The sequence below is a fragment of the Chroicocephalus ridibundus genome, chromosome 6 (genome assembly GCF_963924245.1).
Source record: "Chroicocephalus ridibundus chromosome 6, bChrRid1.1, whole genome shotgun sequence".
NCBI classification, from domain to species: domain Eukaryota; kingdom Metazoa; phylum Chordata; class Aves; order Charadriiformes; family Laridae; genus Chroicocephalus; species Chroicocephalus ridibundus.
Window position 1 is genome coordinate 32111550 of NC_086289.1, and position 14446 is coordinate 32125995.

At 40.2% G+C, this 14446-nt stretch overlaps 1 long non-coding RNA gene across 1 annotated transcript in view; it reads right to left on the minus strand.

Annotated features, from left to right (window-relative positions):
- Positions 1-14446, minus strand: part of LOC134517413 (uncharacterized) — a 179344-nt gene that overhangs the window by 134125 nt on the left and 30773 nt on the right. Inside the window, exon 3 of the long non-coding RNA XR_010071623.1 lies at positions 8860-8966. This is a non-coding gene — a long non-coding RNA (uncharacterized LOC134517413). The remainder of the gene's footprint in view (positions 1-8859; positions 8967-14446) is intronic.

Consider the following 14446-nt stretch of genomic DNA (forward strand, 5'->3'; position numbering starts at 1 on the left):
ATTTCTCCATTACTTTACTTTAAGCATGTGTGTTTTGTAGTTAATGTAGTTCCTGGTGTTATGAGAGAGCAATGAAAACAAAATCCATGCTTAATGCACTGAACTTTGACAACAGCAGCTGCAACTCAAAATTAAAATCCACTTCTTTGCTTTGCTCTAAGGGTCTGAACCAGCTTTGGGGAAGTGCTACAGCGCACTGTGAATGAGGATATCTGAAATGAAAAACGCCTGCACGACTGCCCAAAGGACAGATCAAATGACCAAAAGCAAACAGTGATGTGCTAGGCTGTTTGCTGAATACTCAGGTGAAATCAGGCAAAACCCGTAAGCCTTGGAAATTTCAAGACAAAAAAGAGAGACTGAATTTTTATCATCTGCTGCAAGGCACTAATCATGGAGATAAAAGACTCATTTATACTGGATGACTTGACCCAAAAGCCAGAGGAGGCAAAGAAGGCAATGAGGTTTCTGCCATTGGTCTCAGAGCACTTTAGATCTGGCCAGGAGACATACCCATTGCAATTTTGGACTAAGTTGTTTTTTGTGGGGTTGGGTTTTTGGTGTTGTTTTTTTTTTTCCCAGACAGCAGCAGTAAACTGAGCATTAGTCCTTTTTTTCTGTGATCTTGTGATGTCCTTTAGATGTTTAACTGCATTTTACAATGACCCAATATGTTCAGGTTTTGTTTATTTGTTTTTCCTTTGTATCATCAAGGACATCCTTTGGATTTCTGGTTGAAGTAGGAATTACGCAAAAAGTTGCCTGCCTCTGAAGGCGGGTTCATTAGCACCGCCTCCGCCAAGTGCCTGGCAGGCTTCAGCCTCAGCTGCCGCGCTGGCTGAGCAAGATGAAATACTCTCCAGTGATTTTCTTTAAGTATCTAATATAGGGGCAGCGGGAGAAAAACCCAAGGGAGGAAGGCTCTGCAGACACTACGGTCTTTAAAGGATTACGAACAAGGACTGGCAGAGAGAAAGAGCTGGTGGTGCCACACTTGCCTGCTCCCAGGGGATGGCATCTGCGCAAGCCAGGACTCACGACTTGAATGTGGAGTCTTCCCATTGCCTGTCCTCCACAGAAGAGGCAGGTTTTTATCATACAGGGGCCCATTCATGGCACAAGGTCCCTCCTATAGGGATAAAAGGCAGCTAGGGAAATAATATGGCTTCACTGGCTCAGAAAATTGACATGTAAAGTTAGTCACTTAAAATGAAAGGAAGTGCCGAGGTTTACAGCTAAATTATGTTCCTATGATGTAAAAGAGTATTGATTCGGTTAAATAATAAAGTCGCATTGCTGAATGTGCTTCTTATTATATGTTAATCGCAGTAACGTAAATATCTTGCAGATCTTTGTGCACCATCCATGCCACTCATTTTCAATGAGGAATAGAAGTAGCAAGAGTCAATAGGTCTGACTCTGCAAGCTTTCTTTCTTTTTGCATTTAACTTTCCATGTATTGAAATGCTCTGAATACAGATGGAGTTGCTTTGTTCGATATTTATTATTGTTCCACCTGCGTCGAAATGGGAACAGCAATGGCTTTGATAAATAGATTCAAAGGCAGTCAAAATTCACTGTGCCTTTTCTAAATGCTTTTGTGTCCTCTGCTGGAGTTCTTTTGATAGCCTCTTCCAGCAAGACACCTCTTGAAATCAAAACAGATATATTTCTTGCTTCCATAGAACATCAGTGCAAAACCTTTCATTAATTCAGATTGTCCTGTGTCACATACATGTCCAATGTTTTTGCTTTTTTTCTAAGAGCCAAAGTCTGTTACTCTTTCCCATATTCAGAGATATAGTACTCCTTAAGTCAGAGGAATCATGTACATGATCACTGACAGATAATTAAAAATAAAGGTGTCAGAATCTGGCAGTAGAACTTCATTAGCCTTCCAAAACATACCAAAGAATATTCATTATCACAGTATGAAGTATCATAAATAATTAGCACTAAACCCCCACACGCCAAGTGAATGATCAGTATGACTTCATATTGTGATCAGCTTGCCTGTTTATTTTATTACTGTGCTCAATTGCATGCTCACTATTTTGCCAAATTCTGCCATTCATACTAGTTCTCCCACCATTTTTGTGGAGAAAGAGAAAGCCACTAAGATTGTCTTGTTATTTTCCCCAATCAGGCAGCCAACAACTAACTAACGGTAAATATTTCACCGTACCATTATAGTACAATCTTGCTTTAACTCATCATCAAGACACTGCACCAAGACTATCTCCCCCTTTTTTTTTAACTTTGTTTATGGAGGTAGAATGATATTAAAAATTACAGTTGTAAAATAAGGCCATATTAACCATAAGGTTGATACAAACCTTCCCGAATTGAAAGAAGCGGAGTTTACAAATGAGTATTGTGTTTATAAAGTACTTCTTTGAGAATTCGTGTTTGTGTTTCTTCGCTCTTCCTTTTATTCATGTACTGAATGAGGACTCTTTTCTCCCAAGAGGAGAACAGAGTGCACAGAAAAAGAACACCGAAATGACTAACTTACACACACACACGAAGTTTTTACGTAAATATGCCTTTAAATTTTGTTACAAGACCATCTTTGTCAGCAGCCCATGATGTAACTCGCTGAATAATGAAAGAGGGGCAGCATTAGTTTAAAGTGATTGTTGTGTTTGTTCCATTATTCAGTTTTGATGCCTGGTGCTACAGGGTAACGCGACATGACACGGCTAAGCGGTGAGATGAGTACTATGAAAATTTAAACTTAGGCGCACACCAAGAAGTTGGAAACGGCAGAACATGAAGCATCTAAGGCATCTGAAAAGGAAACAAATGAACAAAATAATCCACTCATCCTATTATGCCTACTTTGCATTCTTCCTCTGCAAATCTCATACACCTGTGCCTGAAATACACCTCCCGCTTTCACCTTCGCTTCAAATTTAATCCAGACATCTCTCTTGGACTATCCTAGTTATTAAAAGCTTGTTGGTGAATTTACCATTACTGACAGTTCGGCTAACTGGAGTCCCCCGATATATCCACAGGACGGGAAAAGAGCACTGCAGCCCCGGTGAAGCGAGACGGGGTTGGGGGCACCCGAGTGGTTTGCGCAGCCTGGCGTAAAGGGCTCGTCTGCACGCCTCGTGTGCCGCCAAGCTATTTGAACGGCAGCTAAGAGCACTTCCACCTTCCTGTGATATTGCCTAGATAATCCACAAGCATAATATGAACAGGTTCACGCCAGTCGCGATTATCAGTCAGAAATTTTCCCATTCCTTTTTTTTTGGTAAAAAGATATACATTCACCCAACTGAAATGGGAAATATCAGTTATAATAAAATTCCTGATACAAGGGGGAGAAAAACATTTAAAAATTGTTGAAAGATTCCAATTCATTTTCCATTACAGTTTTAAAATTGTACTGAATGAGAAAAAAGGTTACAAAATTATCACAGCAGCACAATTCAATTTACAAGGATTTTTTTTTTTTTTTTAACCTTCCTAACATTTGGGGTTGGGGAAGAAATGCACACAGACTAAAATATTCTCAGAAGCTCCATTTGGATCCATAGCTGAGCAGCTGGCAAGGGGCTGCCTGTTTTATATTTCCTGAGAAAACACTAAAATGCCAACTCCCATGGCAGACCCCAACTGATCCCAAGTTTTCACTAGATCGAGTAAAACGCAAGGCTGCTACCAGCATGTGCTGAATCGAAGGGAAGCGAGGCGGGACACAGCCACGTTTCTGCCCCTGGGCAGCATCACCCAGCTGAGGGAAAGCCGGGGCTACTCCTCGTGGAACAAAGTTCTGCCGGAGCTTGGCACGCTTGCACATGAAAGGTCTCGCTTCAGCTGGTGGTGCAGCCTCCCCGAGAAGAAGCAGGTAGATGTCGACAACAAGAAATCTGGGGAAGAGGCTGGCTCTCACATTGCATCCAGGCCTCACCTGAGTCCCGCTGCCTGGGTTTGGACCAGCCAGTCCTGGTCTGCCGGAGCATCATGAGCCTTGCAACTGATTGGGGACTGCAGCGGCTCATGCTTAGAGTGGGAAATGGCAGTTACACCCCTGAAAGCCAGGTGCTTTGGAGCAGACAGAAGTAGTCCTCGTGGAGTTTCTGAGTCAGCTAATATAATTCACTGGATTCCACAGAAAACTAAATAAGTTTTGTGTGTCAGAGAGAGACTACAGGGAACTTGGCTGTCATCTACAAAAATTCATGAGAGAGATTGTGTTCCTGTTCAGTAGTTCATTTTCAGAAGGTGATTTAGCCACTTGTTTTACTCAATTTAAAACCGTCAGCTTGTTTTTCATAAGAGAAAATAGATTAGAGAGTCTGAGAAGCTGTCTTTTTTTTCTTCACAATGGCCTCAAGCAGGCCCCCCAGTACTTCAACTGGCCTGGGCAGCTTCCCTCAGCTCCCTGTCTACCGTCTCCTTGGGGAGGTATATCACAGAGAGAAATCAAATCAAAATTTACTGCAAGATTAAAGGCATTGGAGATCAGAGCAAGATGCAAGGAACCACTGTGCATGAGATTAATGCTCAGACCAGCGCTGCTTTGAATTCCATTCCAGCTTCGCAGATTATCAGAGAACAATAGTCAAGTTGAAACAAAGCCGCGTCCTCTTAGAAGTGATCACGCTTGGCTGGAACTTGCTCCGTCCCTGTCTGCACTAATCAGTCACTTTGCAGTTTGCCTGGCACCCTCTGGGGCTGCCCCCCACGTAGCCCCTCCTTCCCCTCTCATTTCTACTTTTTCCCAAATTCTTAGGCTGGCAGGAGAGAGCTTAGAGGGACATCTCACTAGATGCAGAGCAGAAACTAAGGAAAACTAAGGCCAAATCCGAGCACAATGCAAGATTTATCTTGTGAACTTGGTAGCCTGCCGATATACATTGTTTCTCAAGGTAGATTTCTCTCTGCCTTTGCATCGACAAAGGCAATAGCCTTCAGCTCTGCTCCCTTCCTTTTTTTCCTCTTCCTATTGTACAATGAAGAAAAGCTGACTCAAGGCTAGTGGTAAGAGAGAGCATAGGCTTCAACTATTGCACTTCTCGTACAGCATTTTGCTAACTCCTTTGCTAATAGAGCGAGTAGAAAGGAGAATGAGAGAGGGGAGGCCATTCTGTCCTTGCTCCTTTTCTTTTTTACTACTTTGAAAGTTTTGAATATTTTCACATGACTACAGAGCTAACAAAAGTGAGAAGTAAAATCCCCTTTGAAACGCGGAAATTCAATATTAGAAATGTGATGACAAGACACAAATGTAGCTGTTTGAAAAGGTTTGCTGAACCGGGAACACAGGGCTGTTGTACAGTTCCTGCACAGGAAGAATGAAGAAAGCAAAAGGAGCAGGCTGTGTGGAGACAGAGCAGCAGATCGCCTGAGATTCTTTTAATTGAAAATTGAATCCAGCTTCATTCATTATATATTTTTTGTGAAACTGTGGAACGAAAAAGAAAAGTTTTCAATGAAACATGGGGCGTCCAGCTTGCTCAAGAATACCACAAAAGCCCTTATTCAGTTTCCCTTGAAGCCAAGGGAACCATGTCTTTTCTGGTTCGATTTTCAGCTCTTTGAAGCAGAAACTCACTCTTTTATGTGTCCCTACAGTGCCCAGTGCAATAGGTCTCCTGTCTCAGCAGGGGCTTTTAAGTGCTACTGTAATAAAGTTAATTAATCATAATTTTTAATGAACTCCTTAATATTTTCAGTATTGTCCTTGACAAAAAACATACGCGGACTGAAGAGGCATGAAATTTTAATTTAGCATATGGTAAAGAGAACTTTTTCCTATAACAAAATCTAATTCAAAAGCTGGTAAAAATGCTGTTCATACTAAGCAGATGCAGAAAGAGTATTAACAGTGTAACAAAACAGAAATCTATACCTTACACATACTTGTAGCATAAAAATTAAGTGTAAGATAGGCAAGAGATGCACTAGCATGTAGAGATACTATTTACGACTTTAAGGAGACAGAGATGTACTATTACCTAGCTCCATCTGCATGGAAATGAAGGGCCGCTCAGACAGATGTGTAAATCTTCCTGATGTGATTCCTCCCCACTCTTTTGCAAAGTAGCACTTAATATTGACTTCTGCACTGCTATCGTATAACTTCTGAGTTAGCCAGTGAAATGAAAGGGCCGGTTCACATCTCTCCGTGGCACCGGTTCAGGTTGCAAATGTGGGCAGACACTGCTGCATCAGCCTGCACTTCAGTAAATGTTTTTAAGGCTTATTTTTCACAGCAGGAGCAGAAATGAAAAACGAGATTCAATTGTACATGCTGGCAGCCTGGGAGAAGTGCCAGTATGTCATAACCCCATGTACCAGCCCAGCCCCTTTACTTTCTAAAGTACAATTATTGCAAATTGATTCAGAGCCTGGCAAACATATCAGAGGCATACATATGCCATCTGTAAATATGCATATACAGTACGCATAAATGATCCTGGTTTTCTTGTTCTTTCTGGTAAAAAGAAGTTAAAAGCCTTAATCTGAACTATGCTTTTCCCTCAGCTGGGGCAGATTTCTGTCTGAAGTAGTTTCTTGAGGCTTTCCTTAAAATCAGTGAAGAACACAGGTATCGCAGAAGGGGCCAATCTCCCCTGCGGGAGGTACATGAGGCTTGAGCACTTCCCGTCTCTCTCCATTAGCTACAGTCCATCCCAGACAGTTAAATGAGACTTAAGCATCTTAAACTTGGTTGGAGTAAATGCTCGGTAATTGGATGTTTAACATCGTTTGACTTGAATCTTTGTATAACTCCATATCAAAGAGCCACAAATCTATCTAAAATATGTTGGTTTTATGTAGAAAGAACTGTCAATTTTAAAGTCTATCTGCGGTAATTTGCAACCAGAAGAGAGTATTAGGTCCATTGAACAATACAAATATTTGCCTTTCATAATTTACAGTTATAAAACACAATAAAAGTTACAGTATAGAAATAGATATGCTATTACCCCAGAATTTAATCTTCTGTATCCGTAACATTAAGCAAAATATATCACTGAACAGAAAATCCCATATGTGGATGAATAAGAGGAAACTTTTTTTCCCTGCAAATCATTTCTCAAAAACATCCGCTGTGTGATAAAGCTGTGGGATTAATTAATTTAGCATGCATCTATAATTGCCTTATCGCAAGCCCTCTCTCTCAGGACTAATGCTAATGCTCCAAACCTCTAAGCATCTTCAAATGGCAACCTTTTTATAATCATAGCATGCCACAAACATATTTTCTTAGCTTCAGCACATATGGAACTTTTGTGCTTATTACATACAAGCACTGTATTTATGGACAGACTTCAAGAGTCCATGGATATCGCCACTACCTTACAGTAGAAACCATTTTAAAAATGAAGTTGTTCTTTTCCTGTTAATGCTAAGCACCACTGAGAAGTTAAGCGCCAGGCATAACTCACAGTTAGTTATACAGGTGTATACCATTCCTATGCCATAGCTAAATCAGAAGATTTTAAACAAGGAGACACCACTGCATCAGCTGCTCTAACCTCATTTAATCAAGCTATTCTTTTCGAGAGCTCATACTTAGCTCAGTACTATCTACCAGAAAGCATCCGTTTCTTGATTTGACTGTTTTAACAAGAATTTCTTATAGTTCTCTATTCCACTCACATTTTTTATAAACACGTATCACAAGATGCAACAAAGCACAGGTGGCTTTTTTAACCATGAATACTTATTTGCGTTAATACATTAGTTTACTTCTACTGTCTTCACACTTCTTGTGTACCTTTTCTAAGTAGGTGAATAAAATGCATCATAAACAAGCCTTCGGGAACACTGAAAGAGGGAGATCATTGAACTTTTACCTGGATTTACAGAAAGATCATTCTGAAGAGTTTAGCTGGACAGAGAACAAACAGTTACCTGGCCTATTTGAATATCACAAATGAAACAAACCCTAAACCAAGAATTATTCATAGAAATTACTCAACCGATAGTTAGAATAACTATATTACATTAGAGGATAATTTAAAACTTATTATAGATGACTGGCAGCAAAACCAAGACAAATTATAAACTGTGTTTCAAAAAAAAGATTCCTGACAAGAATAATTTTTTCCGTCAAGATAAAATGTGTACCATGATTTGATTTAAAATCCAGGTCTTGGGTAGTGTCTGATCCCATGAATAAGCACAGCAAGTGATCTGCAAGCTCTCATTGGAACTAAACCTATCAGTCTGCTCAAATCCATAACTGAGACGAAAACCCAGCAGTCCTAGCGATGTAGGCCATGACACAACAACGGTAATTACATTTATTATTTAGGGAAAGGGACTGGGAAGTGATGAGCACGTCTTGCAGCGGATACCTGCAGCCTTATGGGAGGAAGCAATGTGTCCTACAGCCCTCTGGCACCAAATCTTTTTACTTCAGCAAATGCGCCACTTTGTTTCACCAACATATGTGAGCAATCTGGAAAAAGTCTGTCGGGGGAACAGTCACTGCAACTCCTCCTGTCTTTCTGGTGCCTTAAATATTTTATTTTAATCCCTAACTAAAATATATGCATGATGAGCAAGATACAGCAAACTCTTTAACAACCTGTCTCTTCTTTTTGGACAAGCAAGCCCTGACTTACAACACAAGGGAGAAGAGAATCAGCACTTCGTAAGATGGCCCTTCATTAAAATGACATCTTGTTACCATAATTTTCATTCTGGATTCCAGAAAAACTAACACTTGCATTGTCTATCTACGTGTGTCTGTTTCAGTCCATTCATTAACAATTTTTGGCAATATCTGGGGAATTTCAAATTCAAATTTGACAGAGGTAAGACTTTCAAATATATCCGGTCCCTAAAAACATTAGTTAGCAACTGTGTCAAATCGAGACAATTACTTACTTTCTGGAGGAAAGACCGTTGCAACTCAGTGTAGATTTATCCTGCAAAAGTCAGGAACCAGCCAGGAAGTCTCACAGTATTCACCCAGCAGCTGATCGGCATGTTAGCTACAAGAAGCAAGGGGAGAAGACAAATAAGGGTTAGAAAAGCATCCGGTACGAGCTCATGGCAAATCATATTCCACTAGATTATAGAATATCTTATTTTTAAGAAATGATTTTTTTAAGTTTCTTGCACAAGCCTTCCTATCAATTCATTTATATGGATGTTTAAGTGTCATACCATTTTTTTTCCCCGCTTCTGGATTTCTGTTTGCACAAGTGCCCACTAAATAAACTTCTGCAGCACTGTAAATACATTTTCTTATGGCTTGTTCCAGCCACATAGCAGAACAAGTTTTCAGTAATAAAGACACGGAAACTTAACTGGCTGAAATTTGGTGGAAGGAGGAAGAAAGAGAAGCACTGTCAGAAAAAAAAGTGGGTCAGAAGCTGGCACTGACTACATCTTTGGAAGCGGTGAAGAGCAGGAGGAGTGTTCCTGTGTTCCAGCTCCTATGGCGGTCTGCTAGCCTTGTCGCCCATTGTCCAGGCTTCCTACAGTTATGGGGTCATTTTCAACCCTCTTCTATAAACTCATGGTTGGTTTTTCTGTTATTCCTTTAATCACTAACATATTTTAGCTCCAAAGAGGGACACTTTTCATTAGGCAATGAAACGAAATGACTGAATCTCCCCTTCCTGCTTTAATTTTATCAACACTTTGACTTATCCGGAGATCTTCCCAGTCAGAGCGAGAGGGAAGCGAGGGCCCACAATATGAATGAAAGCATGTCTTCTTTCTTCTTTCTTTTTCTAATCTCATTTTTATTTTTGTAATTCTCACTTTTCCTCAGGTTACTTAAGATGACAGCAGCCTCTTGCCTCGTGTGTTGCAGAACTAAAACTATTTTCAGAAGCAGTAGACCCAAGGAATGAGAAATAACATCTATAAAACTTGTCCACTTGGTTTACTTGATCTGTGTAATGCTTTGAGACACCTATTATTACAGACTTACTGGACTTCCTCAGTCCCCTTGAACATTGCACACTTCTGTCTTTTTTCTTGATAAGAAAACCAACAGTGTAATCTTAGCAGCATCTTTTTCTTTCCCCCTTGAGATCTGTATCCTTACAGATTGTGATCCTCTCGATACAAAAGTGTTCCCTGAGTAAACACCACTGAATCTTGTAGCTTCAGTGCTACTCCTCCACCATATGTATTTTCTAGGCAGATCACGGCCCTTTTCTCACTTCTTGCACAAAAGCTTGCTGAGAATGAATGTGTGGAAAGGCCATGACATCCCTCTCAGTGTGCATTGTGTTCTCTTTCCTTTAGCCCTTGGAAGGCTGCAACAACCACAGCTCATAAAGGACAGGGAGAAAAATGTCTTACAGAATAAAGCGACAATGCAACAAATACAACTCATGTGAGAGAGAGGACGTGTTATTGCAGGAAGGCAATAGCTTTGTGTGATGCCCAAGGTAGGACTGCACGGTCACAAAGGCAATTCCTGGCTTTCTGACCCACCCACCAGAGACTCTGTGGAGGAAAAGAGGGAGAAGAGGAACCTCATTGTGTCTGGTCTCAGTGCACCAGCACGTTGGTGTGGAGAAGCTGAGATACAGGGCTACAGGGGGTTATCCAGTCTAAATACACACTTCTGTGAGCCGCATCAGAAGAACGAACGCTCAGAGCCAGAATACATATATCTCTTGAATTACTGAACAGAAAATAAATCAGAAACCCAAATGGTTCCATCTCAGCTCAGCGTGTTCAAACTCATTTTCTTGTATTATCATGCAAATGAGCCTTCCCTCAAAAAATAAAGCACAGTGCTAGGAAAAGTCATTGGTCCTGCAGCTACCATCAGGGAATGGATGAGACATCACAGTGCTCTTGTAGAAGCTCAAACAGCCTGAGCTTGCCTCACTCATCTTTTCCTGCAGTGGTAACATCCTGCGGGATGTAGTTTTGTGGCATTTCTGACACTGTCATTTCAGATGTTGTAAAATCCTGGAAGCAAGGGAAGGGACCAGGGAGAGGGGAGGAAATAGAAAAGAAAACACTATCTGAAAACAAATGGCACAGACCCTTGTGCCATTGCAAGATCTCCATGACTTGTCAAGACAAGCCACCACTCTGGTCAAAATGTGCCTATAGCTGGCATGGCAGAAGTGCCAAGCCTTGGAAACCAGCTCTTGGGTTGTTATTATAACCTATATAGCGGAGAGGACCTGCAGCATTTGCTCAGTTGACCTGGGTTTTCTTTTCCCATAGTGACCTTTCTTCCTTCTGAGCAAAACTTAGAAGTTTGAGATTAACGCATTTCTGTTAATTAATGATAATAAACTGCAAAAGAAAAAGGCAGTTGCACGATTAGCAGCATTTACACAGGCTACTTCTCTTGAGTCTCCCAGTAGCGTTGAGCCGACATCACAGCCTTCCCTCTAAAAGGGCATGAATTTATCTGGGCACGTGTTTTTTTATACATTGATAGTAACAGATAATCTGTCCTACTGTCACGCTAATCAGGTTCAAAGAGATGGAGTTGACAGACAGATGAACAGACATCTAGCATAACTAGAGATGGCAGATTTCTTTAGTAAATCGCCATAAAACTAGTTAATAAAGGATGTAAGAACATTTCTCTCTAAATTATATCTGTTACTTGAATACTTAGAGCTAACTTGCTAAATTGTCATGACTTTCATATACAGTTCTCTCTGCCACTATGAGACTGATGAGCCTTTTAATGCAAACTCTTCTCATTATCGGATTGATTCCTCTACATTTGATAGCCTCTCCTTCTGGCTAATTAGATGGTCAAAAATATTCTGATTAATCTGTGTTTAATCAACCAAAAGCATTTCATTAGAAAACTCTACCCTTCGAAGAAGTTTCACCAAACCTAAAATGGGTTTTTTGATGTGAATTTGTCTAATTATTGACAAAATTCTATCGCATCTCCTATCCTCCCTCCCCCATCTGAGTACTCTGGGTGCTTCAGGTCCTAGATCCCAGAGCAATCTAATGGAGAGATAAGGAGAGCAGTGTTTCCGAGGCACAAATTCAGGGGGATACTGCAAGACCTAGAAAGAGGTTCTAGACAGTCCCTTGGTGCCCAAACCGCTCAGGGGAAGCCAATCTGGGTCCTCTGGTAGCTCAGCAGTGAAACCATAGTTTTCAGTTATGGTGACCCTGCAAGAGATTGTCATATATGCACCGCGTATCTTTCAGATATGGTAAATTTGTGGACAAATTGAAGATGGACTTGCCAGGGCAAAATGTTTAAAGTAGCTGTATGGATCCTAAGCTTTTGCAAAGTGACTCCTGAATTAGGTGGCCTTCAGTTTTGCGTTCCAATTTCTCAGAAGGTACATTCTTTTCAAGGTATCACACTTCCAGATTTTTCTTAGATAGTTTTCAGGTCCTCAAAATATTGAGCAACTGCTGTGAAAGTCAAAACTCCCAGGATTCCCTAGCGTCAGAAGCTGAAAGTGGAAGTAACCAGAAATCTCCCGCTGCTCTGTAGTGGCAGTTCATTCTGCTTCATAGTTCCAGCAGTTAGATAATTGAAAGTGGCTCCCTATTTCCTGAGTGATTAAGAAGAACGAGTATGAATTCTCATCACTCTTAGATAAAAATATTAGGTCATTAATTTCTGGGTTTTTTTGTGATGCTCTCCTAGGAGAGGGGAGACTTCAGCTTACGGGGAAAAATCAGAGCAATTTTAATATGTAGATATTCTGGTATTTGATGTATTAATTAGGAGGTAGTAGTGGTTACTAACAGAAATGCACTACAGAAATAAGAAATTGCATACTTTGCTCACCACAGATGGAATGAAAACATAAGATCACATTATACTCTCATAACAGTTAATTTAATTTTTATTCTTGTGCTTTCAGACTGATTGTACCTGATTTACTATAACACAAGACCATAATCTGGTCCATATTTTAAGGCACTTCCTATTTCTTTCCAACATGTTTTTGGGTGCTAAACCAAACAAGAATTCCAGGCAGAGGACTCTTCTGCCATTTACCAAAGGAAAAAAAAATGGTTTTAGTCTTTCATTGCCTGTGTTACGCTGGTAAATATAAATAGTGAAAATTCACAAACAAATTATTTCCAAAGCATGAGATACTAAAAACTAATTGTATTCTGAGTTCTTTTAATCATTTAGTCTATTAGCTGTTGAGAAGGTCTAGTTGGTTTTGAAGATTTTCCCTGTAGCAAGCCAAATGCTTGAAAAGAAAACAAAAGAAAGCCAAACCGAGATTCTGAGTGAATTCTGGACTAAAAGAGAAATACCACATATGGAAAACTCACAAGAAAATTACAGGACGTGCCAAAATTACACTTTTACATTGTCTGGTGGTATAAAGAAAACTAAAACTTAACTTTGAGTTTTATTTCAATAGAAATAAACTAAGACTTAACTATGATTTATTAATGATTTGTCTGTCTATTCTATGTCCAAAATTACATCACTTTCTGAAATATTTTTATGTTGTTACAGTTATTGTTTACAACAATAACTGTAGTACAGTCATTGCTACAGTACTGTGAAAGGAATAAAGGGAAAATTCATTGATATATTTTACATCAGCCATTGAACACCATTGAATTGTCAGTATTCTTCTACAAAACCGGAATAAATACAAATAAAGTATAATCTAGTGGTGTTCAGTGTGTTTAGGTGATCATTAGAGATCTTGTAGAGATAGGCAGCATAAATACATTCACATTTCTTTAAAACAGAAGCTTTTCCTTTGACTTTAATATGTTCTATAATACGTCACAAAAGTTTGGATATGACAAAGCAGAAGTAACTTTAAACAGGTTTCAGCTGTTCAATAGTTGTGTTTGTTAGCATTTAGCTACTTCAAAATGGAAAAGAATGAAATATGGTTTAATTAGCACTGTCAAAAAGGTACTAAAATTAACTTGGCAGCAGGGATAAAGTTAACAAATCTTAGCCTTTTGTCTCTCCATATGATCAACACTCATATACCGAAGTTATTTGACCTGGTAAGAGATGCATAAAACTACACCGCCAGGCCTCTTTTATTGTAGCTTATTGTCTTGGACACCACAGGAAGAAAGACAAAACAGCAGTAACGTGCCTTAATTAGGCCACAACTTGATTAACTTCGCACATTGGGGATCTCTTCCAGAATTCACTCATCTAGTGCAGAGACTGCTCGCTTGTACCATCTGGTGGAAGGCTACCCACTGCCCTGCTCTCCCCCGAGCACTTAACCCAGCCTGGCCTCACCGCAGGGAACTGCCTCCAGCTCCCACAGGCGCGGAGGGGAGACTTTGGACTTGTGCTCTAGCAACCAGGGAAACCCTGACACCTTTCCACAGGCTGCATTGCCAGATACCTCTCTAGTACTGTTGTAAAGTCCTGCTTGTCCAGGAATCCCGCTCTTGATTGACAGCTACCTTGAATGGATAAATATCCAGCTGCAGCAACACAAATATGACCTGATGTAGATTACTTACCACCACCCTAGGAGACTGAGATTGGAAGAAGACA